Source organism: Mus caroli, unplaced genomic scaffold, assembly GCF_978045245.1.
Source record: "Mus caroli unplaced genomic scaffold, Mus_caroli_1 scaffold_5, whole genome shotgun sequence".
Taxonomy (NCBI): domain Eukaryota; kingdom Metazoa; phylum Chordata; class Mammalia; order Rodentia; family Muridae; genus Mus; species Mus caroli.
In genome coordinates this window covers 95,696,700-95,710,219 of record NW_028227260.1, presented here as the reverse complement: position 1 = coordinate 95,710,219, position 13,520 = coordinate 95,696,700, and the positions used below count along the sequence as shown (strand labels likewise).

Genomic DNA, 13,520 nt, shown 5'->3' with positions numbered 1-13,520 from the left:
CAGGACTCCTGAAAGTAAAGACACTGAATTTCATGACCCTAAATGAAAACAGGGACCAGGACTCCACAGGATGTGGCCACGTGTGCTGGAGCAAAGAGGAGGTGGGAGTGTGACATCAATATCCTGCCAGGTCCAATCACATCCTGTCCCATTTTTCTGGCTGAACACAGAGCTCTCCACAGCCCAGTAGCCCTCGGTCTCAGCTCTTTCTCCTGGTTTCTTGTCACCAGGTTAGGACAAGCTGGACTAGACCCCTAGATCCAATGTTGGTGTCTAGTCACAAACACCAATCCACCAGTGGCCACTGAAGTCACTGGAGCCGTGCCCTGGCAAGCAATGGTTGAGCCCTGCTGCGCAGTCAGGTGAAATTCCTAACCACTCTCAGTCTAGATGCTTCTGAAGAAACTCAGGGACCCAAGCCTCCAGGACCCAAAAGAATGCACCAGAGGCAAATGCAGGGATTCCCCGATGCACTCAACCAAGATGACACACAGCCTGTGGAGGGCATGGAGTCTCTGTGCTCACAGACAAGGAATATAGAAACCAGGGGTGTAAAGCATGCAGGCAGGCTTGTCTCTTCAACAGAAGGGATGTATATGCATGTCTCTCTTCCACCCAGAAGGCTGGGAGTGGATTTTGTTAATAGCCTGGTGGTCTGTGCCACCTGTGTGGTCAGGTCACACCCAAATCCCCCTGACTTTTACATTTATCTCAGACTCTCCCCTCCCTCCCCCACCCCAACCAGACCCTCATCCTTAGTTTTGTCTGTCAGTCAGTAGAGCCCTGTGGGACATGTGGAGCTGTGTCACCAGACAAAAACTGGGAAGGCTGAGCAGATACAGAAGCCCCTGTAAATTCTCATGTAGGAGAGTGGGAGGCGTCCACCGGGTTCCTGTACTGGAACCCGTGACCACAACGTCCCATGTGGATATCGTGAGCACTAGTCACATAGCCCAGAACACCCAGGGCTCCATGATAACGAGGTATCCAGATGGACAGGCCCCAGAGGGTTTAGCCAATAAGCTTCCCTTCACCGACATTCCATCCTGGGAGATGTATTTAATCTCTGGTCCACCCTGAGTGAGTCGCATGCACCCATCTTCCACACTGAACAGTGAATAAACAGTGTGGAGAAGCAGAGATTGTCTCATCAGGAAGGGCTGTGGGTGGGAGGGAAGCCTTCGTCATACAGAGTCCTTGCCTTCTAAGTCTCCTGCACAAGGACCCTCTGACCTTTGGACAAGGATACTCACCCCCAAGCTGATGCAGAGTTCCCCCTCCCCCTGGCCCTGGCCCTGGGCTCATCACTGGCTTGTGCAGTTCCTGCTTTCCAGACTCTAAGATGTTCTCAGTGGTGACTGGATGACTGGGATTTGGGGGACCCCGTCTCACTGGCCTCAGCCTCACAGCGACTCCCACCCCTCTCCCACCTCCTCTTGCACTCGAGGGTCCTCACAGCTGGTGAGATGCCACTTTCAGAAGTGTATCACCATATGTCTCAGGATGCAAAGGAAGGGAAATAGCCTCAAAGCAGTGCCTGGGAAGACCCTCTTCCCCTCGAGAGTAGTAAAAGCTAAGGAGACATCCTTCCTGGAAGGATTCTATCAGAGGTCTCTCGATACCTTGGTCTCAGCTGGGAAGAACCTCCCCCAGGCAGTCTGTGTCAACCTTGATACCAGCCAGGGAGAAGTCACTTGCAGAAGTGACTGCTGAGGGTCCCTGATATCCCGACACCCTAGGGAAGTACACCTCCTAAAATCCCCCAAACCAAACCCTTTACCCTCCAGAGTGGGTAAGGACATTGCATGTTACTTCCGGGAGGGGCTACCTTGGGTCTTGAGATATCTCCTTGCTCAGCTGGGGAATTAACCCTCCTACAATCCCCCATCCCCCTGCTGCCAATCCATTTCCCTGGAGACTGCTCGCAGTGCTCTGCCATCACTTAAGGAAGGGTTACCTCCCATGGGAGGCTATGACAGATACCTTGTAGCTCTGCTAAGGACATACCCCTCTTCCATCCCCCTCTGCCCCCCACGCCCCTTTGACCCTCGAGAGTAGGCTGACACATTCCAAGTCAATTCCGGAAGGGGTTTCCCTTCACTGCTGTGATACCTTGTCACTCAGATATGTAATTACACCTCCTACAATCCACCCCACCCTCCTCCCCTCCTCCCCTCCACCCGTCCTAACCATCCTACCCTCCTACCCTTGGGCCTCTCCTGGCGATATCTGGCCGCTCAGCTAGGGAACTAAACCTCCGAAGTTCCCACAAAGCCCACTCACCCTCGCGGGTGGGCACGGTCATTGGACATCACTTCCGGAAGGGTTTTACCTTGGGTCTCGCGATACTTTGTTCCTCAGCCAGGGAATTGCACACCGCCCCCCAGTCCCACAGAACCCCTCTTATTCTCGAGGGTCGGCCGGGCCAAGCCATGCAGGGGAGGGGGGATGATGCTTCCGGAAGGGCTTTACCTTAAGTCTCGAGATGCCTTGTCGCCCACCTAGGGAATTGTAACCCCCCCCACAGTCCCACCGAACCCCTCTTACCCTCGAGGGAGGCCACAGCCAGTGCAAAGTCACTTCCAGAAGTGCTGTGCCAGGATGGAAAATGTGTGCACATGCTTGAGACTCGCCTACTTGGTTCCAGGCAGAGGCCCGCCCAGCAATCATGCATGTGTGACTTGGAGTTATGCATATGTCCACAAAAAAATCCGCTGTCTTAAGGTTTTCAAGGGACCCGAAGAACCCACACTGTTTTCAATAGCCCAACTGTAGACACGCTGACCCAGAGAACTTGTGCAGTACCCAAAGACCCCAGAGAGACCCATGCAGAAGGTCCCAAGTCTTTCCCCGTGCAGCCCTGCTGCCGGGTTCACTCTTCTCAGTCACTGTGACCCTCAGAGGACATTGTTAGACAGTCCTCCGGGGGTCTGGGCCCCTCGCTGTGGAAATCCGGCACCAGACATTACCTCGCGGAGGCTATCCTGGGTCCTAATATCTGCTCACTCACCTAGAAGACACACACCTCGCCACGGTTGCCCAGAGCCCTGCTTCCCCTGGAGGGTGGTCACAGCTGGTTGGCCCTCATTTTCAGAGAGTATTCACCCTCTGCAGACAAGCATGGGCACATGCGGGCTCCTGTCCAGTCCTTGTCCTTGGTTAGGCATGTTGGAGTTCAAGAAGCTGCACACAAACCATGTGAACCACTGACCTCAGTTCAGTAAGAATAGTTTAAGGAAAGCACACCACAGTGCTGGTCAGACCAGGGACATAACTCAGGATTGTCTGAACTATGACAACGGATATGTTTTTCTGTCAGCTCATAAAGGAAAAGAAAGCACACAAAACCCACAATGAGTTCATATGCAGGTGCAGGAAGTGCCGCCTGGTGGTCAGCTCTGACTCAAGATTTTTCACATACCAGTTCATATCGACCTTTGATTTGATGGGACCTACGTAAAGCTTTGTGGAATTTCTTAAGATTAGCGGATCTCATCCAGAACATCCAGAACAAATCTGGCTATGTGGCCAGCCTGTCCTTGCTCTGAGCCGAGTCGCTTCTCCGTGTCAATGACTGGCAGGCATGTTAAAGCCACAGTATGAAATAGCTGGCAGGCATGGGGCAAAAGGGCTACAGCCATTCTGGGCATGGGGGAATCAGACCATAACAGGCCCACCGGCAACCGCGCATGTGTGCGTGGACAGGAAACGGTGCCCTTGAGGCCTGGGAGGACCTGAAACACACATATACCTACCTGAGTAGGCGCAACTGTGGAAGTGTGGACCTGGATGAATGTCTCCTGTGCCCAAGGACTTCAGACAGGGCCATGTGGCAGATCCCTAGTCCTTCTGCAAGCACACGGGCTGTCCTGCCCACCCTTCTCTGTCCCTGCTTCCTTGTATAAATGCTTTCCCACACCACCCTTCCCCGAATCCTCCACTCCTCCACTCCACCGTGGAATTCAGGCTCTGGAACTTGACCTCAGTCAGCACTCTCCTGGCTCTCCATATGTTATCACTTCACCTACAGGGACACATGTAGCTCACCACAATCTCTAAGACCCTCTTTCTCCTCCAGGGTGGTCCCAAGTACTCCTCACTTCCTCTTTCCCTGTGGAAAACCATGTCTGCCCTGCGTGAACCTGGCCAATGTGCACCTCTGCCATAGCTGGCATGCCCTGTAATCTCGCATGACTGACTTGGAGCTTTCAGTTGTGCATGCATAAACCGGAACTCACCTAGGAAGAGCCTAATGTGTCAGGAACACCTCCGCTCCCTGTTTCCAGTCACCCTTAAAGTCTGACTTCATGGAATAGTGTTCTGAGCCCCCAAGCTTCGTGTGTGCGCATCACATGATGTGATGATGAAGCATGGTCAATATGGGTCCGCAGCCCTTGGGTGAGGACCGGGACAGTAGGACCATGAAGTGTTCCTGCAAGACAGCAGGAAGCATGGACCTGTGCAGAATCGCTAGAGTACACAAAGGGTACCGAAAGGGTCATGTGGAAGGTTCCTTGTCCCTGCAGGGGCAGACATGCTGTCCTACATGCACACAGTCCTTAGAGTCCCTAGCACCTTGACAAAGCTTTCCAAGGGTGGCCCTCTGGGCTTTGTCCACTCCAGTGTGGGCTTGAGGCCCGTGGCGTCACCTCATTGGCCCTAATAACTAGTTGCTCACCTATAGAGACATCCTTCGCAACAATCACACAACACCCTCCTTTTCCAGGGTTAGTCCTCACACGCAGAAAGTAAGGGATGCTAGCCTCTCCAGAGAGGCAGAAAGGTACTTCTGGCCTTTCCTAGGCGACTTCCCAGTTTATGCATGCACAACTGAACGCTCCACGTCATGCGTGAGACTGGATGAACTGACTCCCACCAAACAATCACACGACTGTAACTTGAGACTTGAAGATGATGTGCATGCTGGACTGGTGTCTGTGGCTGTGGCCTGCACACTGGGCCACAGTAAGCCCCTCCTGTCTAAGTGTCACTTGTGGCTGCTTCTCCGGAGGACCCGGTTGGCCAGTGACGACTGCAAAAGTACACAAGGGGCAGGAACAGGAGGCCCCTCGTCCCATGCCCACGGTACAGACTCCTGACCAGCCTCTTTAGGACTGCAGTACTCACGGACCCCCTTTCTGATCGCCTTCCAGAGCTTTGTGTTATCTACAGTACAAGTGAGACTCCTGGCTATCACAGTATTGTTCAGCTCCGGCTCTGACACTTCACGGTCCTTCTGTCTTCCTCCAAGGGCTGTGGATCTATGTCGACCACACTTCACCGCCACATCATCTGTGCATGCACATCTGTGTGTGGGGGCTCAGAACGCACGTTCCATGAAGTCAGTCCTTCGGGGATGCAGGCAACATACAAGGACAGCAGTTAAATCCAGCCAGCCGCCACTTGACTATTTAGGAAGGGAATTAAGAATAACTGTGAAGGCCCTGTTGCTGTGAGAATTTTCAAAGTTTTATCTACTGTGGGGAGGACCTTTGTGTTCATCAAAATGGGAAATGCTGCATCAGCCCATCACAGGGTCACGCCACCTCTAGGTAAGTGCCGCTTCCCCATATAGAGGCATCCAAGTGAATATTGGCATGGCAAAGCTCAAGACAGAAGAAATCACAGTGGGAAAGTCCCGATTTAACCCAGCACGAGGAAGACATGGGCCAAGTACTCTACATCCACACAGCAGGATATTATCCAAGCCCTCAGAAGGAAATGCATTGTCTCTTTATGGACATGAGAAGCATTTTCAGTGAAATCGCTTCAACAAAAGTCACTTTGTGTAAGGATCCATGTATGAGCCATGAGCAGAGTAGAAGAACCCCGAAGAACTGTGTGTCCAAACAGGTGTCATCTAATCTGGTGAGAAAACATCTCACTGGATGAGGGCATGGCTGCCTAGAGTGGCAGGCATGCCTTGGGACAGCTTAGTGGAACACAGTTTCCTCTATGCCTGTGGATGAGGGTGGGGGTATGCATGTATTACCCTCTCCTCCCCCTCCCTCTCCCTCTCCTTCTCTCTCCCTCTCCCCTCTCCCTCTCCCTCCCTCTCTCCCTCCTCTCCCCCCTCTCCTCCCTCCCCCTCTCCACCCCTCCCCCTGTCCCCCTCCCTCTAGCTCTCCCTCTCCTCTCCCTCTCCCTCTCCCACTCCCACTCCCTCTCCCCCTCTCCCTCTCCCTCTCCATCTTTCCCTCTCCCTCTCTGTCTCTCCCTCTCTGTCTCTCCCACTCCCTCTCCCTCTCTGTCCACTCCCTCTCTCTCTCCCCCCTCCCCCCTCCCCCTTCCCCTCCCCTCCCCTCCCTCCCCCCTCTCTCTGTGTATGTGTGTGTATGCACATGGGTGGTGGTGGTAGTGATTTGAATGAAATATCTTCTGCAGCCTGGGGCATTTGAATTCTTGCTTCCTAGTAGATGGTGCCATTTTGGGTTTGCTTGGGAGGTGTGGCACTGCTAGAGAAAATGTGCCACTGTGGAGTGGGGGGGCAGCAGGCTTTGAGGTTTCCAAAGCCTCCTGCCATTTGAGGCTGGCTTTCTCCCCTTCCTCGATGAGATGCAGGGTAGGGTTGTTTTGTTTGTTTGTTTGGTTTGTTGCTGCTGCCACGTGCACTCCTCCTGTACTGCTTTCTATCCTGTGCAGGTCCACGGTCCTCCACGTTTTCTGCCCCAAGTGACCTGGAAAGCTTATTTGCATCAGGAGAAACAAACAATGTGCCTGCCTTTAGAATTCTGGCAGGAGAAAAGGTGGCCTTCTCAGACGTGGGCCCTGGTCTTATTATTTTAGAAGGCAGGATGGAACCTGTGATCGCTTTTCTTGCCTTGTCTCAGACCCTCTGTGGTCAAGTCAAAGGCCTGGCACCCTGGAATGGCAGTGTCATCTTTTGTACTGTGTGCACCCTTACTTACTTACTCTCATGTGTGCAGCTGCAGGGGGTGGTGGGAGAACCAGGTGACAGGGATGTAAGTGAACAGTCAGCCTCCTGGGTGGGTGGATTAGTACTTCCTGATTTCCTCAGAGAACTGGCTACTAGGAGAGAATGTTTTCTGATGACACTGTGGTTGCCATGACAACGGGGACAAGCCATTCTTTCCTGGTTACAGATACATTTGCGAAGGACACTCACAGGCTGGAGAGGTGGAATGACTAGACAGACACGCAAGGCATGTAGGTAGGTGCCAGCAGCCAACCTGTATGTGTGTGAGAGCTGAGTCTGCGAGTGTGCCTTGGGAGTGTGTTTGCTCTACCCCACCCCCACCCCGGACAGGGGAGGTTCTCTCACTACTACTGTTTGAAGAGAAGCCCCGAGGACTGGCTGCTCACTCAGCCCTGTCTCTTTGTCCTCAGGTGACACTTCTTTGCTGCTAGCTTTATTTTTTCAGGCCCTGAGAGCATAGTTCGCCATTGTAAATGGACACCTCCTCTCTGTTTGGCAATGATCGTCACATGTGCTCTTCTTGACAGGATGACCCTGTTTGTGTGACAGCACCTTACCCTGGATAGTTGCGGCTCGCTCCTGTTGCCTGAGAGAGAAGCTGGGAGGCATTACAGGAGGAGGTAAACGGGGCTGGGGGTAGGGTGCGGGTGGGGGAAACCTGCACTTCCCTTGGAGAATGGTTGAAGCCCAGTGGTGACAATACTCTCTTGGCCCGGAGGCCTGCCTGACACAGGAAGTAAAAAATGCCTCCCAAAGACAGCTGTCTCTAAACTGACCACTAGTCTCAGTTAGACAGAAGGAGATAAAGATCAGTGTGGCATGAACCCCCAAGAAAGGGGCAGAGTCTGTTCCCTCGGCAGGTAATTAGTTTGCGTCTGTGTCTGACTGAGTCTTTATCTTGCTCACCTCACACAGTTGGGTGGAGCATCAGCTGGGTTTTACACGGTGTGTGGCAGGAGCTGCTCTCTGACCCACCAGCACATCTGGATCACCCTGTGTATCTCTGCCCACCCCCGCCCCCTGTGTGAGAGCAATAGGCCTTGTACTCTTCTTGCACCCTCTCATCAGACTGTCCCCCTGCCTGTCTGTCTTACTGCAGGGAGGGAAGCCAATGTTCCCATCTGGAGAAAATGTGAATAGACACCGCACAGAGGGAATGTGTGCAAGTTCTTGATAGAAGGCCTTTGGTCCCAGGGCCAAAGTGTGGGTTGAGACAGAGATTTCAGGATTCCACCCCCCAAACTTCTCTGTGTGCCCCTGGGGAAGATAGTGTGCCCTTTCCACCAGAAAGGCAACTCTCACAGAAATTTCGGAGAACCTTTTGAAAGTAGTGCACCGGAGGCGGCACCTGGAAACGGTGGAGGCAGGTGGCGATACTGCTAACGTCTAATCAGGATGTAGGAAGCATAAGGACTTTTATGTACCCAGGAGCAGTAGGCATGCACAGATGGAATACACGCTGGGGAGAGCGTGGCCTGATATGAGTGCAGACACATTTCTTTATGACTGAGTTACAGATGCTGCATGGATGCCCTGGTTTGTGGGCTTGAACACATACTTGGTATTCCCAGGTATGCTTCCTAACTGAAATTAGAAGTATGTGGGGCTGAGAATGCCCCACTTGAGGGAAGCAGAAGCATGTGCAAGCCTGAGAAGGGTAGAAGGCGTCCTGTACACTATAGGTGTGCCTCGGTCATCCGTGGTTTCCAAGGGTACCCTGTGAGGGGTGGGTGGACCCTCATATGCTCCAGGCATGGTGCCTGGATGGTGGAGAGGCATGGTTGGACTTGATGTGGGTTCATTTAGCCTTGCTGGAAAGCATGCACAAGGAAGGTCCAGCAGAAGGCAGCCTAAAAGTAACCGAAGCGTTCATGTTTTCCTCTGTGTCCTCAGGAGATATCCGTGTGACAAGGCCCAGGACTCCAAGGGGGCTGGATCAGAGGAAAACAACCCCGGGAGATGACAGAGCCTCCTAGGATGAAGCGCCACTGTCGTCTGTGATCCCTAAGTTGAACTCCATACCTCCACAGTACACATGTGCTATTGCATCATCCAGAAGGTGTGCCCTGAGACATTCCTAGACTGCTTTATGTAGGAAGCCACTTTAGGCATCATGAACTCGGATTTGCAGTCAGTAAGACATGGGTGGGAATACAACAGAAGGGACACTGCACGTTTGTGGAGTGAATTGGGAGCTAGAGTGTACCAGCAGGTGTTTGTGGATACAGAGGGAGGGGAGGGAAGGACCGAGGGGATCACGAGAATATCATCTGTCCTCCCCGCCCCCATATTTCTGTATGGTTGGAAATTCCTACAGATAAGGTCTGGAGTCCCATGATGAGCTCCGTTGGCCCATGCTCACGGAAGGGACACGGGGTAACAGGAGTTCACAAGAAGAGCAGCGTCCTTAGGAAGCTGTTTCAGGAGGCCAGAGTCCACCAGTGCTCTGCCTCACTGTGCTTGCTGAGGCCCAGGTAATGACCTGGATCGCTTGCTTCCTGGCATAAACAGCAGTGAGCAGCGGTGAGCAGCGATGGCATGTGAGCCCATCCTGATGCTTCCTCTGTGTTGTAGTCCGTATCTATCAGCAAGCACAGTGGGCCTCTTTTGAGGATCAAACAGATGAGGAATTTGTTTCACACAGGCATGAGTGACATACACATTGCTGATAGGAAACTGACTGGTTCAAGGCAGAGGCAGTCAGTAACACAGTAGCCAACCTGCCCTTCACACCCCCATACAAACCAGACACAACACACACACACACACACACACACAAAACACACACATCACACATACATAAACACATAAAACACAACACACAACACACAACACACCAAACAGACACACACAAAAACACAAACCAAACAGACATATCACACACACACAAACACACAAAACACACACATCATACATACACAAACACATCAAACACAACACACAAAACACAACACACCAAACAGACACACACAAAAACACAAACCAAACAGACACATCACACACACACAGACACACACACACAGACACACACACACAGACACACACACTCACACAAACACACAGAGAGAGAGAGAGAGAGAGAGAGAGAGAGAGAGAGAGAGAGAGAGAGAGAGAGAGAGATGGGCCAAGGAGAAGAACGTAATGAGATTCCACTGAGATGGCTGGGGAGGAGGAACTCTGTTGAGTGGCAGAGTATGGGGGAACATGAACAGTAGAGCTATGCTACAGATGAGTGTGGACACCCCTGGACTTAGGGATGGGCAAGGTACCATCCAAGCCATAAATTTCCTATGTGTTTAAGACCGTGTGGATTAAGATTAGGTCACAGAGCTCGTGTGCAAGAGAGTTCTGTGGTCTGGGGTCTCTTGTTAGAACAGTGCCCATCACAGGCAGATAGGAATGTGCAGGGTCTCCTGCAGACTTGAGGTTGCAGCATGCGGGTGCACAATTCCAACAGAGGCACTGGCTTACTCTGTTGAGCTCCACCTGATACTGCTGAGTCTGCCAATTAGTAAGCATTTCTCCACAATGAAGTGCTTTCTCTTTGGGGCTCTCCCCAGGTGTGCCCTGCGAACACTTGATCCCACAGTGAGGTCCAGGCTGGAGTTGGGAACAAGAGCTCTGAACCAAAAGATTGGCGCCACAGGGGTGGGGGTGGGGGTGGGGGTTGGGGACTGGGACAGGAGGAGGCCAGCAGCTATGACAGCAGCCACCCTTACTTGCAAATCACCATGAACATTTCCTCAGCCCCATTGCTCTTTAACCTGCTAACACACTGACCTGGAAGGCAAGTTCACTAGGTGTCCAAGGGCTCCTGGTGTCAGCAGCACAGGGCTACCTCCCTAGAAAAGAAAACAGTGAGGCTGGTTCCCCCACCCCGAGGGAATCCCAGTGAACCCCAAGACACTGACTGGGTGGGCAAGAAAACACACAAGCCTTGTAAAGACGCCCACCTTTCTGGGAGGATGTTGGCCACCCCAGCCTCAGGTCGAGGAACAAAATTGTTGTGACTGTCTCCCACAGATGCTCTGGAACCTTCCATACCTTCTCCCACATCCTCCCTTCTGTAGAACAGACTTTGTGAGCTCCCTTGATTTCTCATGCCTTGCCTCACTGAGGTGCTGCTTCCTTGTCCACTAAAGGCGATCTCCTTCCTAATGCAGCTCTGCTTCCCTCTCCCACCCTACAGGATAAGCGCGCACCACCCTGAGCGACTTCAAACTTCTCTACCAGATTCTGGAGGGAGAGCAGTGCCACAGGCAGGAGAGCAGAGCCAGAGAGGACTGGCTGGCAGTCACACCAGTGCCCAGAACAAACCAAAGGAGTCACCCTGTCCTGATCAGCACAGCCCCAGAGTCCAGTCGCCATGGACTCTGCAGAGTATGTACTCTGTGGCTGGAAGGGCCAGCTGTGGCCTGCAAGGGTGTTGTCCAGACCCAGGACCTCAGCCAATAGTAAGAGGAGAGGGGCGCACTTCCTGGAGGTCCAAATACTGCCTGTGGGTGAGAAGATGACAGTGAGGAGCTCTGAGGTGAGGCCCCTAGCCAAGTCTGAAATCATAAGCATCGCCTCCTTGGCAGGAAAGGAGTCACGGGGCAGGGGCTCGCCAGGGCAGACCAGGGCATACAGGAGAGCCCTCAAGGTGGCCCTGGATGTTCTGGGCGAGGGAAGCAGCTTGTTTCAAGGAGGAAGAGCAGGTGGCCGAAGAAGCAGCACTGTGGCTCCAAAGGTTCCAAAAGAGCAGGCCAGCTCCAGCAGCTCCAGCCTAGGTCAGCACCTGCGCCTCCAAGGGCGCAACCAGAAAGGCCAAGGGCTCTCCCAGAGGAGCCCTGGGAAGCGGGGCCGCCCGGGTCAGGGTCCTGTGATGATGGGCTCCCAGAATGTGCCTGCAGTGCGAGCAGGGGAAGCCCAGGCCCACACTGCTGTAGGCCTCCCGTGCTCTGAAATGCAAGGGGATGTATTAAGAGGCACCAGAGTGTGGCCAAGTTACTCGGAGACACCTTTGGGAAAAGCTGGCGGTAATCCAGGGAAGAGAAAGCCAGGCACATCCAAGCTCAGGTCTTTGAGTGCCCCAGCCTCCAGGGAGGGTACCCGGGCTAAAAACGAGCAGCAGGCTGCCTCTGGACCACCGAGGCACATCTCTAGATCACCCAAAGCTCTCAAACAACGAGTTCCGGGTGCTGGCCTAGAGATCCGGGCAACTGGAGCCCAAAGGAAGACCGCCCTCCTAGAGAACAAGGACCATCCTGGCCCGGGGACCCCGAAGCCAGACTCAAAGGGGGCATCGGCAGCCGGCACGCCTCCAGACCTGAGGCTACGCAGGTCACTCCGCATAGCTAGTCAAAAAAAGAAGACCCATGTGCTGTGTTCACTGTGCGGGCTCCCAGAACGGGAATCCCAAGTGCACTCAAAGGTGACCAACACCAGGTTCAAGAGGAGAGGGGCCCGAGTTCAAAAAGATGCCAAAGCCACCAACGTGGCTTCTGCCCAGGAGCCCAGCACCATCGAGCGAGGAACGCTGGTCTGGTTCAAATTTCAGGACCTTCCTTTCTGGCCAGCGGTGGTCAAGAGTGTCAGCAAAAACGACAAGATGGCGAGGGTGCTGTTGATCGAGGGCAACATGCAGTTTGAGCGCAGGGGTATCCGAGTCCCTCTCCGCAAGTTGAAGCACCTGGACTGTGGGGAGAAAGTATCACTTGTGAGGAGAGCCAGCAGACTGTACGCCCAGGGCATCAACTGGTGCTTCTCAGTGATCAACCACTACAGAGAGGACTTCGCCTGTGGCTCCTTCCTGGGCTCCTTCATGGACTACTACACCACCCAAGCCAGTTACCCGCTAAGGAGAGCCGTCCAGGAGGGCGACCTGCACATCGATTTCCCCAAGGTGAGCTATGCAGACTTGGAAGACTGGGAGGAGGAGACGGCCCTGGGTGGGAAGGGGCCCTACAAGAAACTCCTGCCTGACCGCATGAGGGCCGCTTGGGACAGAGCCAACCAGAAGCTCGTGGACTTCATCGTGAAGAAAAAGGGGGCCGACCAGCACCTGCTGGACATTGTGAAGGGCAGAAAACGGTCCAGGTGGCTGGACGATCTTTGGAAATCAAAGAGGGAAGTCTTCTGCATTGAGACCTACCTGGAGGACGAGGACCAGCTGCATCTGGTGGCCAGACATTTGCAAGACGTAGCCAAGGAAGCAGACGAGGCCCTGCTCTCGCTGGCAAGAGGAGACAAAGTGCGGTTTACCATGGAAGTTCTTTTTCCAGAAGCCATCATCTGCTCCATCGCTGCCCTGGATGAGCTCAGCTACAAGGAGGCAGAAGAGAAGTACCTGCGAGGCCCACCCGTGCACTACCGTGAGAAAGAGCTATTCGACAAGACCATCTTAAAGGCGGCCAGGAAGAGGTCAGCAGCCAGGATTCAGGCTGCCAGGGACCCTCCTGTGCCCACTCCGTAGAAGGGATCGTCCTCCTTTCAGCTGTCACCCCTGAGGCTCCCAAGACAGGAGACAGGAAGCGCCTCCAAACTGGAACATCTGGGAGACCGTGGGGGCACACAATGGCTGCCGTCAAAGCTCCTCACTAAA

General features: G+C 53.6%; 1 pseudogene across 1 annotated transcript; it reads left to right on the top strand.

Annotated features, from left to right (window-relative positions):
• The first annotated feature begins 8,845 nt into the window (after nucleotides 1-8,845).
• Nucleotides 8,846-13,520, top strand: LOC147004716 (putative PWWP domain-containing DNA repair factor 4 pseudogene; annotated as a pseudogene). Its single transcript, XR_015047101.1, has 2 exons — nucleotides 8,846-8,996; nucleotides 11,127-13,520. The product of XR_015047101.1 is annotated as a putative PWWP domain-containing DNA repair factor 4 pseudogene (transcript).